The sequence below is a fragment of the Vicugna pacos genome, chromosome 16 (assembly GCF_048564905.1).
Source record: "Vicugna pacos chromosome 16, VicPac4, whole genome shotgun sequence".
Lineage (NCBI taxonomy): Eukaryota > Metazoa > Chordata > Mammalia > Artiodactyla > Camelidae > Vicugna > Vicugna pacos.
In genome coordinates this window covers 21,484,299-21,499,241 of record NC_133002.1, presented here as the reverse complement: position 1 = coordinate 21,499,241, position 14,943 = coordinate 21,484,299, and positions in this window count along the sequence as shown.

Here is a 14,943-nt window from a genome sequence, read left to right as displayed (position 1 = left end):
ATGGCTCTCACACACACTTATCTCTGAGAACTGATAATGTCGAGAGAGTTCATTCATCCAGCACATGGGGAGCGGGTTGCAGTAAAACACTTTCTCTGGTTTCTCAGTCTGTTTTCTTGTGCCGGTTTTAATTTCCTGCATTTTAACTGTAAAATCGTGTTGGAACTATTACCTCCCCATATATATGTATGTAGTGCAGTTTCCAACTGGAAAAGATCTTTGTGTTCCCAACAAGCTAGTAGAAGTCCGGCTTACACACACACTTATATCTCAAAACTGAGCATGTGGAGAGACTTCCATTCATCTAGCACAAATGGATAGTGTTGCAGGAGAAACACTTACTCTGGTTTCTCAGTCTGTTTCCTTGTGCCAGTTTTGATTTCCTGCATTCTCACTGTAAGCCGAGTTGGTGCTTGTACCTCCTCATATATATGCACGTTGTGTGCTTTCCATCTGAAAAGAAACTCTATGTTGCCCGCAAGCTAGGTGAAGCATGGATTTCACAAACACTTATTTCTGAAAACCAAGCATGTGGAGAGAATTTCTTTAATCTAGAACCAAGGAAATTTTTTGAAAGTGGTACACTTACTCTGATATCTAATTTTGATTCCAAGTGCTCGTTTGAATTCCCTGCATTGTTCATTGTGAAACTGAGATGGAGCTAGTACCGCCCCATATATATATATATATATTGTACTTTCCTAATGGAAAGAAATTTGTGTTCCTTACTTGTTAGGTGAAGGACGTCATTCACACACAAATTTCTCTCAGAAATTAGCATGTGGAGAGACTTTCATTGATCTAGCCCAAAAGGACCGGGTTGAAGGAGAAACAATTACTCTAGTTTCTCAGTCTGTTTTCAAATGCTGGTTTGAAATTCCTGCATCATTCACTGTAAAACCGAGTTAATGCTAGTACCTCCCAATGTATATGTGTTTAGTGTAATTTCCAAATGAAAAGAAACTTTGTGTTCCCTACAAGCCAGGTGAAGGACGGCTTTCAAACACACTTATCCCTCAAAGTTAAGCATGTGGAGGGACGATCATTCATGTAGCACAAATGGAACATGTTGCAGTAGACATACTTAATCTGTTTTCCCAGTATAATTCCTAGAGCCCGTTTGAAGTTCCTGCAAATTTGAATGTAAGCATGAGTTGGTACTAGTACCTCCCCATATATATGTACGTACTGCAGTTTCCAACTGAAAAGAAACTTTGTTTTGCCAGCAAGCTAGGTGAAGGATGGCTTTCACACACACTTATCCCTCAGAAATTAGCATGTGGAGAGACGTTCATTCATATACCACAAAGGGAATGGGTTAAAATTGATAAACTTACTCTTATATCTATGACTGTTTCCTAGTGCAGGTTTGAAGTTCCTGTAGTTTTCACTGTAAAACCGAGTTGGAGCTAGAAACTCCCCATTTATATTTACGTAGTGTAGTTTCTAACCGGAAAAAATTTTTGTTCCCAAGAATTTAGGTGTAAAGCAAGTTTCACAAAAAGTTACCACTCAGAAATAAGCATGTGTAGACAGGTACTATATTCAAGCACAAATGGAATGGGTTGCAGTAGAAATACTTACTCTGGGTTCCAGGTCTTTTTCCATTAGCTGGTTTGAAGTTCCTACAATTTTAAGTGTAAAATCGATTTTGTGCTTGTACCTCCCCATATATATGTACGTTTTGTAATTTCCAACTGAAAAGAAAATTTGTGTTGTCAGCAAGCTAGGTGAAGGAAGGCTGTCACACACACTTATCTCTCAGAAATTAGCATGTGGAGAGACTTTCTTTCATCTAGCACCAAGGGAGTGGTTTCAAAGGGATACAAGTATTCTAATTTCTAAGTGTGTTTCCTGGGTCGGTTTTATGTTCCTGCAGTTTTCACTGAGAAACCGAATTGGAGCTTGTACCTCCCCATATATATATAAGTAGTGTACATTCCTAATGAAAAGAAACTTTGTGTTCCCAACATGCTATGTGAAGACCGTCTTTCACACACAAATTTGTCTCAGAATTGAGCATGTGGAGAGACTTTCATTCATCAAGCACCAAGGGAGTGGTTTAAAAGAGATACAATTACTCTAATTTCTTAGTCTGTTTCCTAGGGTCGGTTTGAAGATCCTACAATTTTCACTGTAAACCAGAGTTGGAGTTAGATCCTTCCCATATGTATATACGCATTGAAATTTCCCAATGAAAGGAATCATTTTGTTTCTAACATGCTTGGTGAATGACGGATTTCACAAAAACTTATCACTCAGAACTGAGCATGTGGAGACACGTTCGTTGTTCGAGCACAAATGGAACGGATGGCCGGGGAAACAATTACTCTGTTTCTCAGTCTGTTTAATAGTGCCGGTTAGAAATCCTGCAGTTTTCACTGTAAAACTGATTTGGAGATAGTACCTCCCGATATAAATGTAAGTATTGCTGTTTCCAAATTAAAAGTAACTTTTTGATCCTAATATGCAAGGTGAAGGACGGATTTCACAAATAGTTACGTCTCAGAACTGAGCATGTGGACAGACGTTCATTCTTGTAGCATAAAGGGAACTGTTGTCAGGAGAAACGTTTACTCTGGTTTCCCAGTTTGTTTCCTATTTCCTGTTTCATTTTCCTGCATTTTCATTGTAAAACCAAGTTGGAGCTTGAATCTCCCCTTATTTATGTATGTATGGTTGTTTCCTACTTATAAAAATCTTGTGCTCCTTACAAGCTAGGTGAAGGACGGCTTTCACACACACTTATCTCTCAGAAATGAACATGTGGAGAGACGTTCGTTCAACTAGCAACAAGGGAACGGGTTGCAGTAGATATAATTACTCTGATTTCTAAGTCTGTTTCCTAATGAATATTTGAATTTCGTGCAGATTTCACTGTAAAACAGATTTAGAGTTAGAACTTCCCATATATAAATATTCATATTTTTATTTCCAAATGAAAAGAATCTTTTTCTTCCTAACATGCTTGTTGAGCGACGAATTTCACAAAAACTTATTTCTCAGAACTGAGTATGTGGAGACACGTTTGTTCATCGAGCACAAATGGAAAGGTTTATAAGAGAAACAATTACTGTGTTTCTAGTCTGTTTAATAGTGCCGGTTTGAAATCCTGTAGTTTTCACAGTAAAACCGATTTGAATGTTGTCCCTCCCCATATATATTTATGCATTGCTTTTTCCAAATTAAAACAAACGTTTTGATCCTAACATGCAAGGTGAAGGACTGATTTCACAAAGAGTTACGTCTCAGAAATGAGCATGTGGACAGACATTCATTCTTCTACCATAAAAGGAACGGTTGCCAGGAGAAAGATTTACTCTGGTTTCCCAGTGTTTTTCCTATTGCTGGTTTCAGTTTCCTGCAGTTTTCATTCTTAAACCAAGTTGTAGCTTGAATATCCCCGTATATATGTATGTATGATAGTTTCCAACTAAAAAAAAAACTTTGTGCTCCTTACAAGCTAGGTGAAGGACGGCATTCACACACACTTATCTCTCAGAAATGAACATGTGGAGAGACGTTCATTCAACTAACAACAAGGGAACGGGTTGCAGTGGATACAAGTACTCTGATTTCTATGTCTGTTTCCTAGCGACGTTTTGAAGTTCCTGCAGTTTTCACTGTAAAACAGAGTTGGAGTTAGAACCGCCCCATATATATATACGTATGGTTATTTGCAAATGAAAAGAATCTTTTTGTTCATAACATGCTTGGTGAACGACAGATTCCACAAAATTTTATATATCTAAGAACTGAGCATGAGGAGACACGTTCGTTCATCGAGTACAAATGGAATAGTTTGCCAGAGATTCAATTACTGTGTTTGTCAGTCTGTTTAATAGTGCCGATTGGAAATCCTGCAGTTTTCACTGTAAAACTGAGTTGGAGCTAGTACCCCCCCCATATATATGTACGTATTTTACTTTCCTAATGAAACGAAATTCCATGTTCCCAACATGATAGGTGAAGAACTTCTTTCACACACTATTTTCTCTCAAAACTTAGCAGATCGAGAGACTTTCATTCATTTTGCACATAGGTATTGGTTTGCAGTAGAAGCACATACTCTGTTTTCTCAGTTTTTTTCCTACTGCCAGTTTGAATTTCCTCCATTTATCACTGTATAATCAGGTTGGATCTAGTATCTACCCATAAATTTGTATGTTGAGTAGTTTAAAAATGAAAAGAAGCTTTGTGTTCCCAAGAAGCTAGGTGAATATTGGCTTACACACACACTTATCTCTCAGAACTGATCATGTCGAGAGAGTTCATTCATCAAGCACATGGGGAACGGGTTGCGGTAAAACACTTTCTCTGGTTTCTCAGTCTGTTTCCTTCTGCCGGTTTTAATTTTCTGCATTTTCACTGTAAAACCGAGTTGGAGCTAGTACCTTCCCATATATATGTATGTAGTGCAGTTTCCAACTGGAAAAAATCTTTGCGTTCCCAACAAGCTAGTAGAAGGACGGCTTTCACACATAGTTATCTTTCACAACTGAGCATGTGGAGAGACTTCCGTTCATCTAGCACAAAGGGATCGGGTTGCATGAGAAACACATACTCTGGTTTCTCAGTCTGTTTCCTTGTGCCGTTTTTAATTTCCTGCATTCTCACTGTAAGCCGAGTTGGTGCTTGTACCTCATCAAATATATGCACGTAATGTACTTTCCATCTGATAAGAAATTCTGTGTTGCCAGCAAGGTAGGTGAAGCACGGCTTTCACAGACACTTACCTCTCAAAATCGAGCATGTGGAGAGAAGTTCATTAACCTAGAACCAAGGAAACGGGTTACAACTGATACACTTTCTCTGATATCAAATTTTGATTCCTAGTGCCATTTTGAATTTCCTGCAGTGTTCACTGTAAAACTGAGATGGGTCTAGTACTGCCCCATATATATATATATATATATATATATATATATATATATATATATACACGTATTTTAGTTGCCTAATGAAAAGAAAGTTTGTGTTCCCAACTTGCTAGTTGAAGGAGGTCTTTCACGCATACTTATCTCTCAGAAATTACCATGTGGAGAGAGGTTCTTTATTCAAGCACAAATGGATTGGGTTGCAGTAGAATTGCTTACTCTGGGTTCCCAGTCTGTTTCCTATTGCTGGTTTGAAGTTCCTACAGTTTTCACTGCAAATTCGATTTAGTGCTTTACCTCCCCATATATATGTATGTTGTGAAATCTCCAACTGAATAGAAACTTCGTTTTCCATCAAGCTAGGTGAAGGACGGCTTTCACACACACATATCTCTCAGAAATTAACATGTGGAGAGACATTCTTTCATCTAGCACGAAGGCAACGGGTTTAAAGTGGTAAAGTTACTCTGATTTCTATGTCTGTTTCCTAGTTCCGGTTGGAAGTTCCTGCAGTTTTCACTTTAAAACCGAGTTGCAGCTTGAAACTCCCCATATATATTTATGTAGTCTAGTTTCCAACCGAAAAAAATTATGTTTCAAAGAAGCTAGGTGAAGGGCGACTTTTACACAAAGTTATCTCTCAGAAATGAGCATGTGGATGGAGGTTATTTATTCAAGCACAAATGGTATGGTAAGCAGTAGGAACACTTACTCTGGGTTCCCATTCTGTTTTCTATAGTCTGTTTGTTGTTCCTACAGTTTTCACTGTAAAATCAATTTGGTGCTTGTAGCTCCCGATATATATGTATGTAGTGTAATTTCCAACTGAAAAGAAACTTTGTGTTGCCAGCAAGCTAGGTGAAGGACGTCTTTCACACACAATTTTCTCTCAGAATTGAGCATGTGGAGAGACTTTTGTTCATCTAGCACAAAAGGACTGGTTTTAAGGAGAAGTAGTTACTCTAGTTTCTCATTCTGTTTCCTTGTGCTGGTTTTAATTTCCTGCATTTTCACTGTAAGCCAAGTTGGTGCTTTTACCTCCCCACATATATGCACGTAGTGTACTTTCCATCTGAAAAGAAACTCAGGGTTGCCAGCAAGCAAGGTGAAGCACGGCTTTGGCAGATACTTACCTCTAAAAACTGAGCATGTGGAGAGAAGTTCGTTAATCTAGAACCAAGGGAATGGGTTGCTAGTTGTACTTTTCTTCTGATATCCAATTTTGATTCCTAGTGCTGGTTTGCATTCCCTGCATTGTTCATTGTAAAACTGAGATGGGGCTAGTTCCGCCCCATATATATGTACATATTGTACTTTTCTAATGAAAAGAAACTTTTTGTTCCTAACTTGTTAGGTGAAGGACGTCTTTCACACACAAATTTCTCTCAGAAATTAGCATGTGGATAGACTTTCTTTCATCTAGCAAAAAAGGACCGGTTTGATGGGAAAACAATTTCTCTATTTTCTCACTCTGTTTTCAAATGATGGTTTGAAATTCCTGCGGCTTTCACTGTAAAACCAAGTTGAAGGTAGTACTTCCCAATGTATATGTGTTTAGTGTAATTTCCAAATGAGAAGATACTTTGTGTTCCCAACAAGCCAGTTGTAGGACGGCTTTCAAACCCACTTATATCTCTGAGTTAAGCATGTGGAGAGACGATCTTTCATCTTGCCCAAATGGAACATGTTGCAGTAGACACACTTACTCTGTTTTCCCAGTATGACTCCTAGAGCCCGTTTGAAGTTCCTGCAAATTTGACTGCAAGCCCGAGTTGGTACTTGTACCTCCCCATATATGTGTACGTACTGTAGTTTTGAACTGAAAAGAAACTTTGTTTTGCCAGCAAGCTTGGTGATTGACGGATTTCACACACACTTTTCTCTCAGAAATTAGCATGTGGAGAGACATTCGTTCATCTAACAAGAAGGGAACGGGTTAAAAGAGATAAGCTTACTCTGATTTCTTAGTCTGTTTCTAAGTGCCGGTTTCACGTTCCTGCACTTTTCACTTTAAAACCGAGTTGGAGCTAGAACCTCCCCATATATATTTATGTAGTGTAGTTTCCAACCGAAAAATATGTGTTTTCCCAACAAGCTAGGTGAAGGGAGAAATTCACACAAAGTTAACTCTCAGAAATGAGCATGTGGAGAGAGGTTCTTTATTCAAGCACAAATGAAATGGTTTGCAGTAGAAATACTCACTCTGGGTTCCCAGTCTGTTTCCTATAGCCGGTTTGAAGTTCCTTCACGTGTCACTGTAAAATCAATTTTGTGTTTGTACCTCCCCATATATATGTACGTTGTATAATTTCCAACTGAAAAGAAACCTTGTGTTGCCAGCAAGCTAGGTGAAGGACGGCTTTCACACACACTTATCTCTCAGAAATTAACATGTGGACATTCCTTTATCTAGCATGAAGGGAACGGATTAAAAGAGATAAGCTTACTCTGATTTATAAGTCTGTTTCCTAGCATAGGTTTCATGTTCCTGCATTTTTAACTGTAAAACCGAGTTGAAGCTAGAACCTCCCCATATATATTTGTATAGTGTAGTTTCCAACTGAAAAAAGTTTGTGTTCCCAACAAGGTAGGTGAAGGGCAACTTTCACACAAAGTTATCTCTCAGAAATGAGCATGTGGAGAGAGGTTCTTTATTCGAGGACAAATGGTATGTGTAGCAGTCTAAAGACTCCCTCTGGGTTCCCATTCTCTTTCCTATAGCCGGTTTCAAGTTGCTACAGTTTTCACTGAAATATCCATTTGGTGCTTGTACCTCCACATTTATATGTACATAATGTGATTACCAACTGAAAGAAACTTTGTGTTGCCATCAAGCTTGATGAAAGAAGGCTTTCACACAAAATTATCTCTCACAAATTAGCATGTGGAGAGAATTTCTTTCATCTAGCAACAAGGGAGCATTTTAAATGAGATACAATTACGCTAATTTATAAGTCTGTTTCCTAGCGTCGGTTTGATGTTCCTCCAGTTTTCACTGAAAAACCGAGTTGGAGCTAGTACCTTCACATATATATTTAAGAAGTGTACTTCCCTAGTGAAAAGAATCTATGTGTTCCCAACATGCTAGGCGAAGGACGTCTTTCACACACAATTTTCTCTCAGAATTGAGCATGTGTAGAGATGTTCATTCATCTTGCACCAAGGGAGCGGTTTAAAATTGATACAATTGCTCTAATTTCTTAGTCTGTTTCCTAGGGTCGGTTTGAACTTCCTGCACTTTTCACTGTAAAACAGAGGTGGATTTAGAACCTCCCCATATATATATATCCGTATTGTTATTTCCAAATGAAAAGAATTCTTTTGTTCCTAACATGCTTGTTGAGCGACGGATTTCACAAAAACATATATTTCAGAAGTGAGCATGTGGAGACATGTTCATTCATCAGGCACAAGTGGAACGGTTTGCCAGAGAAACAATTACTGTGTTTCTTACCTGTTTAATAGTGCCGGTTTGAAATCCTGTTGTTTTCACTGTAAAACCGATTTGGAGCTATTACCTCCCCATATAAATGTAAGTAATGCTGTTTCCAAATGAAAAGAAACTTTTTGATCCTAACATGCAAGGTGAAGGACGGATATCACAAAGAGTTATGTCTCAGAAATGAGCATGTGGACAGACGTTCATTCTTCTAGCATAAAGGGAATGGTTGTCAGGAGAAACGTTTACTCTGATTTCCCAGTGTGTTTCCTATTGCCGGTTTCAGTTTCTGCAGTATTCATTTTAAAACCAAGTTGTAGCTTGAATCTCCCCGTATTTATGTATGTATGGTTGTTTACTACTAAGAAAAATTTGTGTTCCTTTCAAGCTAGGTGAAGGACTGCTTTCACACACACTTATCTCTCAGAAATGAACATGTCAAAAGATGTTCGTTCAACTAGCAACAAGGGAACGGGTTGCAGTAGATACAATTACTCTGATTTCTTATTCTGTTTCCTAGCGAAAGTTTGAAGTTCCTGCAGTTTGCACTGTAAAACAGACTTGGAGTTAGAACCTCCCATATATATATACGTATTGTTATTTCCAAATGGAAAGAATCATTTTGTTTCTAACATGCTTGTTGAGCGACGGATTACACAAAAACTTATCTCTCAGAGCTGAGCATGTGGAGACACGTTTGTTAATCAAGGACACATGGAATGGTTTGCCGGAGAAACAATTACTGTGTTTGTCAGTCTGTTTAATAGTGCTGGTAGGTAATCCTGCAGTTCTCACTGTAAAACTGAGTTGGAGCAAGTAACACCCCATATATATGTACATATTGTACTTTCCTAGTGAAAAGAAACTTCGTGTTCCCAACATGCTAGGTGAAGGATGGCTTTCCCACAGTATTTTCTCCCAGAACTTAGTAGGTAGAGAGACTTTCATTCATCTTGCACATAGGGAATGGGTTGCAGTAGAAGCACTTACTCTGTTTTCTCACCTTCTTTCCTACTGCTGGTTTGAATTTCCTACAGTTTTCAATGTAAACCTGAGTTGGAGCTAGTACCTACCCATATATATATATGTTGATTTGTTTCCAACTTAAAAGAAGCTTTGTGTTCCCAAGAAGCTAGGTGAAGTACGGATTTCACACACACTTATCTCTGAAAACTGATAATGTCAAGGGATTTCATTCATCCAGCACATGTAGAACGGGTTGTAGTAATACACTTACTCTGGATTCTCAGTCTGTTTTCTTGTGCCGGTTTTAATTTCCTGCATTTTCACTGTAAAATTGTGTTGGAGCTGGTACCTCCCCATATATATGTATGTAGTGCAGTTTCCAACTGGAAAAAATCTTTGTGTTCCCAACAAGCTAGTAGAAGGACGTCTTTCACACACACTTATATCACAGAAATGAGCATGTGGAGAGACTTCCATTCTTATAGCGCAAAGGGATCATGTTGCAGGGGAAACACTTACTCTGGTTTCTCAGTCTATTTCCTTGTGCCGGTTTTAATTTTCTGCATTCTCACTGTAAGCCGAGTTGGTTCTTGTACCTCCCCAAATATATGCACGTAGTGTGCTTTCCATCTGAAAAGAAACTCTATGTTGCCTGCAAGCTAGGTGAAGCACGGATTTCACAGAGAATTATCTCTGAAAATCGAGCTTCTGGAGAGAAGTTCTTTAAGTCTAGAACCAAGGGAAATTTTTGAAAGTGGTACACTTACTCTGATATCTAATTTTGATTCCTAGTGCCTGTTTGCATTCCCTGCATTGTTTATTGTTAAACTGAGATGGAGCTATTTCCGCCCCATATATATGTACATATTTTACTTTCCTAATGAAAAGAAACTTTGCGTTCCTAAATTGTTAGGTGAAGGACTTCTTTCACACACAAATTTCTCTCAGAAATTAGCATGTGGAGAGACTTTCATTCATGTAGCACAAAAGGACCGGGTTGAAGGAGGAACAGTTACTCTAGTTTCTCAATCTGTTTTCAAGTGCCAGTTTGAAATTCCAGCAGCTTTCAATGTAAAACGAAGTTGAAGCTATTATCTCCCAATGTATATGTGTTTAGTGTAATTTCCAAATGAAAAGAAACTTTGTGTTCCCAACAAGCCAGGTGAAGAATGGCTTTGAAACACATATATCACTCAGAGTTAAGCATGTGGAGAGACAATTGTTCATCTAGCACAAATGGAACGAGTTGCTGTAGACACACTTACTCTGTTTACCCAGTATGATTCTTAGAGCCTGTTTGAAGTTCCTGCAAATTTGAATGTAATCCCGAGTTAGTACTTGTACCTCCCCATATATATGTACGTACTGTAGTTTCCAACTGAAAAGAAACTTTGTGTTGCCAGCAAACTAAGTGAAGGACGGCTTTCACACACACTTGTCTCTCAGTAATTAGGTTGTGGAGAGACGTTGGTTCATCTAGCACCAAGGGAGCGGGGTAAAAGAGATACATTACTCTAATCTCTAAGTCTGTTTTCTAGGGTCGGTTTGAAGTTCCTGCAGTTCTCACTGTAAAACAGAATTGGTGCTAGTACCTCCCCATATATATGAACGTATTGTACTTTCCTAATGAAAAGTACCTTTGTGTTCCCAACATTCTAGCTGAAGGACATCTTTCACACACAATTTTCTCTTAGAATTGAACATGAGGAGATAGGTTCTTTAATCAAGCACAAATGGTAAGGGTTGCAGTAGGCACAATTACTCTGGGTTCCCAGTCTGTTTCCTAGAGCCGGTTTGAATTTCCTACAATTTTCACTGTAAATACGAGTTGGTGTTTTTACCTACCCATATATATGTACATAGTGTAGTTTCAAACTTAAAAGAATCATTGTTTTGCCAGAAGCTAGGTGAAGTTCAGCTTTCACACACACTTATCTCTCAGAGCTGAGAGTGCAGACAGACGGTCATTCATCGAGCACAATTTGAATTTACCGCAGCAGACACACTTACTCTGTTTTCCCAGTCTGTTTCTTTTTTTTTTTATATTAAGTTCTGCCTTTTATTTTTTTTTTTACATTTTTTATTGATTCATAATCATTTTACAGTGTTGAGTCAAATTCCAGTGTTCAGCACAATTTTTCAGTCATTCATTGATATATATGCACTCATTGTCACATTTTTTTCTCTGTGATTTATCATAACATTTTGTGTATATTTCCCTGTGCTATACAGTGCAATTTTGTTTATCTATTCTACAATTTTGAAATCCAGTCTATCCCTTCCCACCCTCTACCCCCCACTGGTAACCACAAGTCTGTATTCTCTATCCATGAGTCTTTAGATTCCACATATGAGCGATCTCATATGGTATTTTTCTTTCTCTTTCTGGCTTACTTCACTTAGAATGACACTCTCCAGGAGCATCCATGTTGCTGCAAATGGCATTATGTTGTCGGTTTTTATGGCTGAGTAGTATTCCATTGTATAAATATACCACCTCTTCTTTATCCAGTCACCTGTTGATGGACATTTAGGCTGTTTCCATGTTTTGGCTATTGTAAATAGTGCTGCTATGAACATTGGAGTGCAGGTGTCATCCTGAAGTAGATTTCCTTCTGGATACAAGCCCAGGAGTGGGATTCCTGGGTCATATGGTAAGTCTATTCCTAGTCTTTTGAGGAATCGCCAAACTGTTTTCCATAGTGGCTGCACCAAACTGCATTCCCACCAGCAGTGTAGGAGGGTTCCCCTTTCTCCACAGCCTCTCCAGCATTTGTCATTTTTGGATTTTTGAATGATGGCCATTCTGACTGGTGTGAGGTGATACCTCATTGTAGTTTTGATTTGCATTTCTCTGATAATTAGTGATATTGAGCATTTTTTCATGTGCTTTTTGATTATTAGTATGTCTTCCTTGGAGAATTGCTTGTTTAGGTCTTCTGCCCATTTTTGGATTGGGATGTTTATTTTTTTCTTATTGAGTCATATGTGCTGCTTATATATTCTGGAGATCAAGCCTTTGTTGGTTTCACTTGCAAAAATTTTCTCCCATTCATAGGTTTCCTTCTTGTTTTATTTCTGGTTTCCTTTGCTCTGCAGAAGCTTGTAAGTTTCATTAGGTCCCATTTGGTTATTCTTGCTTTTATTTCTTCTAGGAGAAAATTTTTGAAGTGTATGTCAGATAATGTTTTGCCTATGTTTTCCTCTAGGACGTTTATTGTATCATGTCTTATGTTTAAGTCTTTAATCCATTTTGAGTTGATTTTTGTATATGGTGTAAGGGTGTGTTCTAGTTTCATTGTTTTACATGCTGCTGTCCAGTTTTCCCAACACCATTTGCTGAAGAGACTGTCTTTATTCCATTGTATATTCTTGCCTCCTTTGTCGAAGATTAGTTGACCAAAGTTTTGTGGGTTCATTTCTGGGCTCTGTATTCTGTTCCATTGGTCCATATGTCTGTTTTGGTACCAATACCATGCTCTCTTGGTGACTGTAACTCTATAGTATTGTCTGAAGCATGGGAGAGTTATTCCTCCAGCCTCTTTCTTTCTCTTCAGTAATGCTTTAGCAATTCTAGGTCTTTGATGGTTCCATATAAATTTTATTATGATTTGTTCTAGTTCTGTGAAATATGTCCTGGGTAATTGGATAGGGATTGCATGAAATCTGTAGATTGCCTTGGGCAGTGTGACCATTTTAACAATATTGACTCTTCCAATCAAAGAGCATGGAATATCTTTCCATTTTTTAAAGTCTTCTTTAATTTCCTTCATCAATGGTTTATAGTTTTCTGTGTATAATTCTTTCACCTCCTTGGTTAGATTTATTCCCAGATATTTTATTACTTTGGGTGCTATTTTAAAGGGGATTGTTTCTTTACTTTCTTTTTCTGTTGATTTATCTTTAGTGTAAAGAAATGCAACTGATTTTTGAACATTAATTTTGTAACCTGCTACATTGCTGAATTCTTCAATCAGCTCTAGTAGCTTTTGTGTGGACCTTCTAGGGTTTTCTATATATAGTAACATGTCATCAGCGTATAATGACACTTTTACCTCTTCTTTTCCAATTTGGATCCCTTTTATTTCTTTCTCTTGCCTGATTGCTGTGGCTAGGACTTCCAGGACTATGTTGAATAGGAGTGGTGATAGTGGGCATCCTTGTCTTGTCCCAGATTTTAGTGGGAAGCTTTTGAGTTTTTCACCTTTGAGAACTATGCTGGCTGTAGGTTTGTCATATATAGCTTATATTATGTTGAGATATGTTCCCACTATACCCACTTTGGTGAGAGTTTTTATCATAAATGGGTGTTGAATTTTATCAAATGCTTTTTCTGCATCGATTGAGATGATTATGTGGTTTTTGTCCTTCCTCTTGTTGATGTGGTGTATTACATTGAGTGATTTGCGTATGTTGAACCAGCCTTGTGTCCCTGGGATGAACTCCACTTGGTCGTGATGTATAATCTTTTTTATGTGTTGTTGGATTCTATTTGCTAAAATTTTGGTGAGGATTTTGGCGTTCTATGTTCATCAGTGATATTGGCCTATAATTTTCTTTTTTTGTAGTGTCTTTGCCTGGTTTTGGTATCAGGGTGATGGTGGCTTCATAGAATGAGTTTGGGAGTATTCCCTCCTTTTCAATCATCTGGAAGAGTTTGAGAATGACTGGTATGAGTTTTTCTTTGTATGTTTGGTAGAATTCCCCGGTGAAGCCATCCGTTCCTGGACTTTTATTTGTAGGGAGGTTTTTAATTGCTATTTCTATTTCCTTTCTAGTGATCAGATTGTTCAAGTGTTCAGTTTCTTCTTGATTCAGTTTTGGTGGACAGTATGTTTCCAGAAACTTGTGCATCTCCTCTAGGTTATCCAGTTTGGTTCCATATAGTTTTTCATAATATTCTCGTATGATATTCTGTATTTCTACTTTGTTTGTTGTAATTTCTCCATTGTCCTTTCTTATTTTGCTAATTTGTGCTCTCTCTTTTTTCTTCTTTGTGAGTTTGGCCAGAGGTTTGTCGATTTTATTTAGTTTTACAAAAAACCAGCTTTCGGTTTGGTTGATTTTTTCTATGGTCTTGTTAATCTCTATTGTATTTAATTCCTCTCTAATCTTTATTATTTCCTTCCTTCTGCTGCTTTTTGGGGCTTTTTGTTCTTCTTTTTCTAATTGATTCAGGTGGTGGGTTAACTTGTTTATTTGAGATTGTTCTTCTTTTTTGAGGAAGGCCTGTATCGCTATAAACTTCCCTCTTAGCACTGCCTTTGCTGTGTCCCATAGGTTTTGAGTAGTTGTGATTTCATTATCATTTGTCTCAAGGTATTTTTAATTTCAGCTTTGATTTCCTCATTGATCCATTTTTTTCAATAACATATTGTTTAATCTCCATGCTTTTCTTTTTTTCTCCTTTGTTTCTCTGTTGTTGATTTCCAGTTTCATGGCATTGTGGTCAGTAAAGATGCTTGAGATAATTTCTATCTTCTTAAATTTGTTGAGGTTTCTTTTGTGTCCAAGTACATGTTCGATCCTGGACAATGTTCCATGTGCACTTGAAAAGAATGTATATTCTATTTTTTGGGGGTGTAAAGCTCTGATAATATCCACCAAATCTAGTTTTTCTATTGTAGTATTTAATTATTCTGTTGTCTTGTTTATTTTCTG